Below are 12,567 nucleotides of genomic sequence, written 5' to 3' on the forward strand. Positions count from 1 at the left end.
CGTGACGGTTAAGAACCGCTGTGAATCCTCGGGCACGTCTGGACGACCTCAAAGTCGAGGAGACGGGGATGGAGCAGACGGGCCTGCCGTAAAGGATCATGGGAAAAGTGGCGTGAAGATGCTCAGGACAAAGGACACAGTTTTGGGGTAGACTGATACTGTATACTGTGTTTTTGTGTTATATCTAGCATGGTATGAATGTAGAAGACATGATCTGAGGCCCTTGTCATGTCTAGATATTTATATCTAAGCTACAGACCCAAAAATATCCTGCAGGTTCCCTGATTTGGTCCATAAAAAGTCAGCAGTTGTTGGCGATTCTCCGGGTGTGTTTCAGGGAGAATCCAAGAAAATTCCCAGTTTGTTTAAAGCTACATTTTTGCCATTTTTTGACATCAGATTTACAATAAAGAAACAAGCGTGCTGAAAGTAAATTGGACCTGATATATAACACTGCAGTTCTGCTCAGCTGGTTCAGGCTCAGTGAATTTTCCCCATGTAACCAGGTAAAGAAACTCTGCCTGACCATAAACTGACTGTAACTGCAAACACTTCACAAATCTTTGTCAGTTTGACAGTTTTAGATCCATAAAACTGCAATTAAAGTACTTTTTGTGGAAATATTTGGTTTATAATCAATCAGGAAGCTCTGTGACATCCTTCCCTTTGATTTTTCTCGTGACGAAGCAGAAGTTTCTGCAGGTGGCGCTCTATGTTTTGCCTATTTAGTCATTGTGACTGTCACTGATCAACCAACCAGCTCTTCCCTCATGTATTACAAATAAACTGTTTCCTGTTAAAAACTTACAAGTGAAAAAGAGTTCTGGTTGGAAAGATCTACCAACAACAGTTAAATAAGTCCATAGGTTGAGTTTCTTTTGTGTTTTATTGATCAGCGAGTGTGAAGTGTTTCTAACATTCGTCCTCTTCCTCCAGGCATTTATCTCGAGCACTCCTGTCCTGAGGAGGGTCACGCTGCTGCTCCTCTGCCCTCCTGACCTGCGAGGGGTCAGCGAGAGCAGCTTTTACAAATCCTGACTTTATAAAAAAACGCTGGGAGAAGCTCCTCATGGGAATTAACTCCACCCAGGCAACCCCAAACAGTAAATTACAGGGGGCTTACATGATTCCTGCGTTCCCCGGGGACATCAAACAGTCGGACGTGGGCTCCGTTAAACTCAGCCCCGCTCGCTCCACTTCAGATCTGCTTCTTCTCTTTTGTTCCACCGTGTTGGTTCAATCCCCTGAAGACTGCAGGGAGGCTGCTCGGGTCTCTGCGGGCTCTCCTACTCGTTCTGTTTATTAAGATGTTTTAAAACGACTTATTTACTGAGAAACAACCTTTATTTTTGCTCAAAAAACAACATTTTAAGGGTAATAGCTGCAGATTCATGTCTTATTTTCGTGTGTGTGTCGTTGATGCTGTTAATTGTCCGTGTAAGATGTTATTTCGTGATGAAGTGTCGCAATTTGAGCCTAACCAGGTAGTTTTCTTGCCTAAACCTAAACAAAATGCATGTGTAAGGTCCGGTGAGCTGGTGTGTTTCAACATCTGTAAGCGAAAAATCACTGCATATCTTATTTGACACGTTGGGACTATTTCCAGCTATGTTTGTGTCGAGAGAGTCAGGTATTTTAAGCTTAAAAATGATCTTTTCCTAACCCTAACCAAGTGTTTTCTGTTCCTAAACCTAACCAGAGCATAAGCACAGTGAAAAATGAACATAAAGAAACTTTAACAGCTGATTGAATGCGTTTTTTGTTTCCCCTGCATAGGATTCAATCTCGTAAATGTTTCTTTTGGCATGAAATCTTCAAATCTGGCAACATATTTCTTTGTTTTTGTTAGTTTGGTGCCATTTGTGACCTGCAATTTGATCCACACATCGACCCCAGATGAAGTCACAGCATCTGCCGTTAACATAACACCAAACCGGCTCACGATATCAGCACACGATCTGAATGATCTCAGATATTGTGGGAACTGCGGTCCCTCTCTCCGCTGCCTGGTCTCGGGGACAATGGCTTCGTACACGCCTGAGTGTTTTTTTCTCAGCTCTTCAGCGGGGAGGAGCCCCCGCTGGGAGCAGATTAGCCTCTTCATGGGGGATGTGACGCCCAGAGAGGAAGTATCAGAGGAGGACAAACACAAGGACAAATCATCCGGCCCTCGCTTAATATTCAGCACAGACACGCAGACAGCAGGAGAGGGCTTCCTCTGAGCCGCAGACTGAGATTTCCTTTTCTTCTCCTCTTTGTTTTTCCTCATTTTGATCTCTATTAGCTGCTACTGAGATGATTGTTGGTCGTCTGTGGAGGGAGACGTTTAAAGGAGCGGGAGGTGGTTAAATCTATGACAACTCATTCACCTTTATAATCACTATAAAGTGTATTTTCAGTTTTATTTTCCTTTATATATTTAAAGGCAGCAAGAACATCTTTAAATCATTTCAAGCTCACAGAAAGAGACAAAATTAAAAGAGGTGATGAAGGAAATAAAGAAATTAGTTCTGCAAAAGTCACAAATCACACGGAGAAAACAGGATTTCACAGTGAAAATAGGTGAATGTATTTGTTTTGAGATGAAAAGAGCTGTACAGTGTTTTAAAATGAAGAGGGTGTGATGTGCAAAATAATCTATGGCACCCCGTTTTAAAAGTTATTTATTATTTTATAGTGAAAAGATTTTTTTATTTGGATGATAGACCTGATTCATCATGAGGGAAATTGTTTTGCAGAACAAAGTAGTAAAGAATGCAAATATAAAGAGTCCAAAAATATCAAATAAATACAATTTTAAATGTGAATTATACAGAAGATATGAACAAAGAGTGGCATATACAGTGCACTTTGCACTTTTTCAAACAAGAAAATAAAATAAAGAGTAATAATGTATATTTTTTGAATGATTTAAAATGCATTTCATGTCTTTAATTCATAAGAAAATGATATTTTGTCAACATCTTTGCATCTTGGGTGTTTTTTCCTGCAGAGATGATTTCACCGCCAACAGATGGCGTCAAACACAAACTTATCCAGACTGAACACATTATATTAGACCAGCACTGATACTGATTTAGAGGAACCTGCATTATAAACCTTAAAATGTTTTAAACTCAGTATTACTGAAATAAAAAGTCCAGTTTGAGGATCTTTTTTGCAGATGCACCACCAGTTTTGAAATGAAATGCACCAAAAAACATCTTAACCGCTGATTTATTGTTGTATTTTCTTCTATATCTTATTAATTTATTACTAAATAAAGGAGATTAACAGTATACTGTGTCGTCCTGCTCGTTGCGGGGCTGATTGACAGCTGCAGGGGTCAGTCCTCGGCTCTTTCCCACATGGCCCTCAGCCGCAGTTTAGCAGATAATTAAAATATAACTCGGACAAAGACCTCTAAGTCTTCAGCCTCAGCGTTACAAAGGCAGAGCCCACGTCCCCAGAGCCGGTAAACCAACACCGCATTATTGAGCCCCGCAAAAGAAAAACACGCCGCTCTCCGCCAGCTGTTCACCGCAAGTGTTGTTGTGGTTTTTGTCGGACCGGCCGCGGAAACAGCGGCGGGCCGCGGGAGCCGCGCTGCGTTCAGGGGCGGTGGGAAATATGACTGTCCTGAGGTTACTGCACATTAATGAGCTGTAATGAATCATTTTGAGCTGCAGTTTACGTTGCTTTAAGATGAATCTGCACCAAACTTGTGTGTCTGAAAGTATCAGCTTCTGACAACAGGAAGCCGAACAAGTGAGGACACCACTTGGAGACTAACCGCTGTAAATTTAAGATGCATGATGCAGGGTCAAATTTAATCCATCCTATAAAGGTGACCTTTATTTTCTAATTAATGTAATGTTTAAATTAGATTCTATAGTTTGCAAACTGTTGTAATGTGACCTGCTGGGTTAACACACTCTGCAGCTTGCGTTCCTGCAAGCAAAATATGTTTACGTGTGGATGTGAGAGCTTGAAAAAAGGGTATAAGTTTGGGAACCCCTGCACTAAGGTAGCCTTGTTAGGGTTAAACTGAAGTCAGCATGCAGTTTGGTGATATCTGTAATGTACTCAGTCAAACCCATCTGCAGCTCATGCTGTGCTCTTTTGCTATCTGCTGCTGAAACTACAAACAGCTTTCAAAGGCACTGACAGCACCTGAACGCAGCTCGCAGGGCCAGGCTGGGAGGCTGCTGCTCTGCAGGCTGCATGGCTGTTGGCACTGAATTAATCTGCTGTGCTGTTTAGAGAGGATAACAGTGATCCACCTTCACACAGTGAAAACACACAGCTGATCTGGATCTCAGACGTTACATTTCAGTAACAGTGTCATTATTATAAGGAAAACACATCATAATACCAACTTTACACATTTATAATCAACACAAATACCAGAAAATGACAACTTGTAGCATCATTAAAGCTTCGACAGTGAGAATTTTGTTTGTTTATACTCCAAATATACTTAAGTTTCAGAAATAAATCTGCTGTATTCACCATATTTAGCTTCTGACTGCTGACTGAACAGACTTTGGTTCAGTTTGGGTCTTGTGTCCTCAGTCTGGATCCAGGATCTCCGGTCCAGTCCAGATAAAAAAAACTCATTATGGATCGTGAGGTCCAGCAGACACCTGATCTCCTCCCCTGCAGTCTAAATATTTGGATTCATATAAAGCCCAGTAACACCAGTATCACCAGTGCTCGCTGCCCAGTGACAGCTGCTGCTCACCAGCAGTGTGAGTCCTGTCCACCACATACACACCAGTGAGGGACAGACTGAGTATCACCACCTTCGTGAAGACAGCATTTATTAGATGTATTCATTATTTATTTATTTATTTATTAAGACGGCTGCTGTCTTCAACACAACCTTTTTTTATTAACAAGCTCTCTTTAATAACACAGATGGTTTCCACTGCAACTCACATGTCAAAGTCTTACAGTAAAATACCTGCTGCTACCTTTGCCAGCATGAAACTGTTATTTTAGTGTTGCTACTGTAAGATGAGATCTTTACAGCGTCACACTGCTAGAAACAATGATTTAAAAATTGTTAAAGTTCCTCAAAAACATCAACATTTACAGCTGTATACTGTATTTACAAAGAAAAGTACATTACTGTACAACATTTTCTGTATTTTTACAGCAATTTGTGAGTTTTTTGGTTGTAAATAACAAATCTAAGTATCAAGAATACAAGTTAAAGTACATGTATGTTTATTCTGTTGACAGATTATCGGCTAGGCTGATTATCGGATCTGATATTCAGCATTTTTCTGATTGCAGATTAAATGAATGAATTTTAAAAAATGATCTACTCCGCCTGTCATGCAACATGCAGCCTGCAAACTAGTAACTAATCAAGTTATTAAGTACATGTAGTGGACATTTGTAGTGAAGAAAATGGAAATATTCAATTAAAGTACCTCGAAATTGTATAGTAGTATAGTACTCGAGTAAATGCACTTAGTTACATTCCATCACTGCTGATAATAAACCAGATCATAAAAACAGAGACAGAAAGTGTAGGAATGAAAAGTTTTTCCTCGTCAGTCTTTCAATAAACTGATGAGTTCTTGCTGATTTACGTCTGTCGACGTGGTTCTGATCCGAAGTGTGTTTACAGGCAGTCACAGCTGTGTGTTTGTGACGCTGTAAAAAGTGTGTGTCACGTACACGAGGACAGGAGCATTTCATTACGTTCATCAGGGGTGAGAAAGTGAGCCCTGATTAGGGTTTCTAATTACCCAGTTTAAACTCTAAGTAGGCCATTTGCACTCCGCTGCTTGAACTGGATCCATCTATCTTGTTTCTCTTGGCTCCACAGAAAGTGTGTGTGTGGCAGCTGCTGGCCCTCATTGTCTACCACAGTGTGTGTGTTTGTGTGTGTGTATATATCCATCTTACATGTGGATTAGCTGTGGTTATGTAACAGCTGTTGGTGTCAGGATCTGATATGAATCTGTGAGCCTGATGAGGTGGATGATTGGCAGCTCCGCTCCCAGAATAGACGAGGAATCTCTCTTTGATGAGGCCCCTGAGCTCCGGCTTGATCTCTTCACGGGGCTTTCTATAGAAAATCTCTTTGTCGTCTTCGTGATTGGCGCGGATAATATCTTAATGAGGCAGATTAGTTTGTAAAAAAAATATTGCTAAACATTTCAGCCCCTCGTTTAGAGGCCTGTTAGATGCCTTTATGGCTCTCAAATAGGTTTTGTCTCTCATGTGATTAGAGGACGTCGAGGGATGTGAGGCAGCCTTAAAAGTCTCATATTGGTCGGCGGAGGATCAGGAAATAATAGGCAATTTGGCAGCGTGTCGTGGAAAATGATGCAGGCTCTTTATGAGCTCTGATGTTTTCCAAATATCAATGTTTCTGAGCACTAAAAGTTAAGATTAAAAGACTCTTTTTGACCTTTGAAACACAATCTCAGAGGGAAAATCTGCTTAAACTATTAGTTTATCAACAGAAAATGAGCCATCAATCGTTTTGATTGTCAATAATGTGTTTTAAGCGTGTTAATCAAGTGAAAATGACAAATATATTCTGGTTCCAGTTTTCACAAATGCAAGGATCTGCTGCCTTTTTCTGTTTTCTATCATTATAAATTGAATATTGTGGAATAATATGGACAGTTGAAGACATTATCGTGCCTTCTGGGGAAATTGTGTAAACACTAACTGATGAATGGATTACAAAAGGAATTACACGAAAAAGAAAATAGATTAATCCAGCACTAAAATGAATGATTCAAATGAGAAAATGAATTGGCAACTTTTACCAAAAAGTATGCAAAATACTTTTGGTTGCAGCTTCTCAAATGTTTTGATTTTTTGTTTTTTCTTTGATTTATGTGACAGTGAACATGAATATATCCAGGTTATGGAGAAAACAAACAATCTGAATCATCACTTTCAGCTTCTGGGAGGCTAAAATGGGCATTTTTCAACAATTTTCTGACATTTTAAGGATTTTGAGTCTAATAAATCATTTGATGTGGAAACGTGAAACCTCCAGTGTGCATACAGTAAGAAGACAGCACAGAGTGGATGAAATCTAAAATAAAAACATAAAATCAAACAACATGTAGACCTACACCCAGGAAACAATACAGCAGGTGCATCTTTTATCACCAAGTGTCATCCTGCAGTTAAACTTTTGAAATTAAGCTTATTATTCATATAATTATCATGCATTTTTCAGAAAGGGAGAATGAGTGAGTCACTTTTGTTTCTTAATATAATAGAAAACATACTATATTGGAAACAAATAGTACATTTTCATGTCTTAAAACAAGTCCAGAGGAGAGCTTTTTGATAAATTGATTATCAGAATTTATTAATTAACAGTGGAAGGAATGATTATTCTGCAGCCAGGGAGAGATGGCTTCTCAAAAAAATGTCCACATTGCTTGTCAAACTTTAAACTTTGTTACCTGTGGTCCCCAACAGAGGGCGCTGTGTGCCTCAGACTGTAGCTGTGCAGCCCACATGTTCATGTTCATGTTCATGTTCATGTTCATGCTGTGTTCACAGACAGGAGGATACTACAGTGAAAGAAACAAAACTGGTCCATAATGTAATATTTCTGTGTGCAGCAGTTGATAAAAGGTGGAAGAGAGTCACTTTCCGCTTGGAGAACAACTTGTTCTCTCCATGCTGATTTGCTTTTAATCATTGGACTTGGATCTGGAGCATTTTGATGTAGTTGTAGTGAAGTTCTTATCTATTCGGGATAAGTATTTTGGGTGTTATCAGATTTCTAAGTGTCCATCATACCTCTCGGGGTTGTGTGGGTAAAACCTGAGCGGGCCTTCATAAATCATGCAAAGCGTGTCAGCCATTCCTGCACGTCGGCTGCGTTTTGATTTGCATGGATAAAGCACGAGGTTTGATGTGATTGAAGGGGAGGTCACACTGAGGTCAAACGCCTTTGCATATTAGTGTTTTAGTTAAGTTATCACAGTTCAAACACAGATAAGATCGACAGAAAATCCACTAGAAAAGCCTCGTCTTTTTAAAAATGTACCATCCTATCCTTGGCAGCCAAACTCCTGGCAGTCTGAGCAAAGCAGACACACAACATTAAGGTTTATTTGCCGCTTGACGCAAGTCTGGATGGAGAGACCACGAGGCCTGCCTGCTGCCCTCACTGCCTGTCTGTAGGATACAGTACCAGATATCTGGACTTCTACCAACCAACCTGCTTCATCGCCAAAATCACATCTTTCCTCGGCCAAAACTTCATCTTGGCACCGCTGAAGTATTTCTGTAGCATCTTCCAACTCCAACAGAAATTCCTTCATGAAACTCGAGCCATTTTCCCTCCACGTTTTTTTTCATTTCAGATAAATCACAACCTTTGCTTTGACACCTGCATTCCTAACTCCCACAAAACTAATTTATTTTCAAACCTCATTACCGCCTCCGCTAAAATTAACTTCCTATAAAACATCACGGACAGATTCCTGCTATCTGAAATAATGTGACCGCAGTGGACAAATGAAATTTAGAGAGCGGTGATAAACTGGACGTGTGGCAGTCAGAACATCCTGGATATTATAATAAAAATATTACAATTATTTCTCCCTGTGTGCAGCAGATATAAATACTTGTTATAGTTGGAAATGAGCTGGTTGCTGGTTTGTCGATGGAGAGAAACGACGAGGAAGGAGTGGGAAGCTTTAGTCAGAAATAGTTAAATAATCACCCACATTTTCATCCTGCCTGTCGACTAAAAAGCTCTCCCTGCACTTCAAATTTCATGGACACGAAGATTTGCTAAGTGGCCCAAGTTGCCTCCCTCTCCTTGCTCGCCACTTCAGAGCCGGTCTGTTTACTCGGTCTTAACCTGAGTGGAAAATCTCAAGTGCTGCTGTCAAAATACCCTCAAAGACAGAAAATCCTCTCCCTGTCAGCCCATGAAGTAATATTTCATATGTGGGCGACAGGAGACGGCAGTGGCTTTGAAATTAGGGAACAAGTGGCGCTCATCAGGGTGCTGATGTGCTCTTGAGCATGGGACTAAAGTGAAGGTGCTCGGTGAACTACACAGGAAGCTTTTGAGTTTTTAATCTATTCAGGAAGTCGTCGTTTGAAAGAGAGATCAGATAACAAAGCCTATGTAGTAAAAATCACAAGAAATCACACGGAGTAGTATCATCACGCATTCACTGACGTTCACAGTTATTATTAAAGTGAGTGTCAGCTTTCACTATCGCAGCTCGTTCCAGTAGTAACAGGCAAAGTACTGGAAACCAGTCTGTCCCAATACAAAATACCCCTGAAAAGGCTAAATTAAAATCTGTGTGAATTAAGTTAACAGACATTTAAACCACAAGGACTTATGAAGTAAGATGGTGTACATTCAAATCTGCTTTGAAGACTATAAATGTGATATTACTCTCCCTAAATTAACCAATTAAGTGCCTCTAACCTGAATTAATGATCTCTTTAACTCGTCTGTCAATACATAGACTGGGATATGATGTCAGTCCACTTCCCCTCAGGTCAGCCGGTGGCAAATTCTCCACTATTTATTGATTTCCTCACACGTAGGCTTGTGCACAGTCCAGCACTACATCACCAACCACCACCAGCAGCAACATTAAAGTGGCCCAGTCCTCCCATCAGTCACTCCCAGGCAGACGTAACCTCACAGGGCCCCCGAGGTCGAACGAGGTCTTTCACAGCCACACGTCAAGTAAGTTCAGACAGACTGAAGTAGGCAACTCAACTGGGAACGAAATCTTCTTCACAATGACAGCTGGAGACAGGAAACAGGGTCTGAACAGTGACAGAGGGACACAAACTAAACAAAAGGGAACAATGAGAAGACGACTAGTGTGCAAAGGATAAAAGACACCAGCAGCTAAATCGGCTTAAAGACAGTTAACAGCTTGTTTAGCCACAAACACGACTAAAACCAATTAAAACATGCAGCAAACATCAGGGATTTCTTGCTGCTGCTGTTATGTTCTGGAAACATGAAATAATAGTGAAACCATCGTGTGAAAAGCATTGACAGGATGTGCCAAACATTTTAATTGGGTATATTGAATATCAGATGCGGTTGACTTAATGTCACGACCTTTGGCGCCTTGGTTTGGAAAATCCGGCCCACAGTGTTGGTGACGAAAACGGTGCCAACATTGCTGGTGGTGCCTCAAACGCCCTGAAACATATAAACCACCAACACATTTTCCTTTGTAAGTGCTTCACAAAGGATAACAGGAGTCTACGGCCATGCTAATGACTCTGTGAGGCTGTATGTTAGCACAAAAGTGCTTTGAGCTAACTGCTAACATGCACACTGACAGTGTCCACATGCTAATGTTTAGTAGGTACAATGTTGGTTATTTTGATTCACTGTTTTAGCATGCTAACATTTGCTAATTAATAGCACCAAATACACACATTTTACATTAGGTATGATTGTTTTGTACCTTGCCAGGGCACCGATCGAGAACCAGGCCCGAGTACGGTACACTCATCAAACGAACTGGACTTTGGGGTCAAGTGTACTCGGTTCCGGGCCCAGGTCCGTTTATGTGACAGCACTATTAAAACTAAACTAAACTAAAATTAAACTCTGGTTGTACCTAGTGCTAATAATGCCAGTTACCAAATGTTATCCAAAGCATTTGATTAAATCAAGTTCTGACCTGATGGTTGTGGGTGCTACTGGAAAAGTTTAAGGTTCATCAAAGTTATTACAATCTGAAGGGAGCATGAATATTTGGACCAAATGTCACGGCAATCCATCCAATAGTTGTCAAGACATTTCATTTTAAGCCAAAAAATGTGAGCCTCGTGGTGGAGCATGAGGAAACATCCGTGGGGGTTATTGGGATTCATCCTCCAGGAACCATGAATATGTGAACAATATGTGAACAACTATTCAGTCGTTTACGTGTTGAAAGTGTAAGACCGACTGTCAGTGCCATCCAAAGAGCCCTGCATGTCTAAAAATATAACATACAAGTCTAAAAGCAAGAAACTAAAACAGCTGATTGCAGCTTGTTGTTACAGGCTCCAACAGGCTGCAATCTGGCTCTAATTTGCATTTATTCATTTGGCAGATGCTTTTATCCAAAGAGATGTACAAATGTGGTACAATCCAGGCCAAAGTGGATCAACGAGAAGCTGCTGGGAATAAGATCCAGAGCGCTGGAGTCCGTGTGACACCCAACACAAGTGCCTCGAGGTTTGCAGGTGCGTGAAGTGAGACACAATGACGTAGGAGTGGGAAATGTTATATTACTAGAGACCTTCTAAAGAGATGGTGATAAAAGATCTGAGACAGCGATTCATAACAACAGGACAGACAACACTGATTATAAGAAAATCTTCCTGAGTTTAATGTCTCTCTTGCCAAAGGACTAATACGTATTTGTTATCTGATCATCGTGTGGGGACTTTCTGCTCTCAGACTAAACTCAGCCAAGCCTTAACAAGAGTCCAAAAATGGCTGCTACTCCGTCTGGGACATTTGGCCCAATGACACAGCTGTAGGGTACAGTCGACCTCCTCATACACGACAGATACAGTTCTCTTATTGACCGACTTCCTGCACAGTGTCACTCTTCCTGTCTTGCTTAGTTTATCCTGTATGATCCTACATATTCGAGGCTCCTAAGTTGTTTTTGAGTCTCACACTGAGGCTTTCAGATGGCGGCCGACCCGACCTACAATCCCAAAGCATTAGTTGACAAGTTCGGGAAACTCGAAGAGTCTGTAGCCACGTTTCCATAAAATGTCAAGCGAACTTTAAGCGAACTTGAAAGTTGTGGAAGTAAACGGAGGCTAGAGGTAAACAAACCAGGGGACAAAATGGAGAGAGATCTTCAGGAATTACTGTCGTTAGGGCAAGTTGTAATTGTTCTTGCATGCCAGCTGTCATCGGCCATGTTGCACGCTGTCCGGAGACGATGAAGAAAAGCAGTGATTATAATGCAGACAGCGGAAACAGCTGTTCACTACGTCAGAGTTTATTTGGCAAATCTCAGACCATCAGACATTTTAGAGAAAAACCACCTCAAGTGAGCGTAGAAACTTTTTTGAGAATAAGAGGAAGTTTTTCTTTGAATTTTGCTGTTTCCATAAAATTTCTAATGCCATATCCTCCAAAATGATTTATGGAAACACGGCTAGTGTGGCGAGTTGGGATTGGGCCTCAAAAAATCAACTATCTTACAAATATGAGGAGTTTTCCGGCGGGCCAACTTTAGCTGACGTGTCTCACTTTGGGAAGCCCTGATCTATAACTTAAATCAATTTTTGAGCAAAAACTCCTTTGAATGGACAAAACAAGACACTTGATATCAGTTTGAGCTGTGGGAATTGTGTGATTTGCACTTTTAGAAAATGATGTTTAACCAATAAATTAAAAAAAAGATGTTTGCATCCTTCTGCTGGATGTTATATAACATTTAAAGTGTCCTGTGTTGATATTTAACACTACATTGTGTCCTCTTTAGTAGCTTGTAGTACAGAGGCCTTCATCAGGGTATCTGCAGTGTGGACAGTCCTCACAGCCAACCACAGACTCAGTTTCACATTCCTCCAGAGGAG

This window comes from Pagrus pagrus, assembly GCF_965226575.1.
Source record: "Pagrus pagrus genome assembly, chromosome: 18".
Lineage (NCBI taxonomy): Eukaryota > Metazoa > Chordata > Actinopteri > Spariformes > Sparidae > Pagrus > Pagrus pagrus.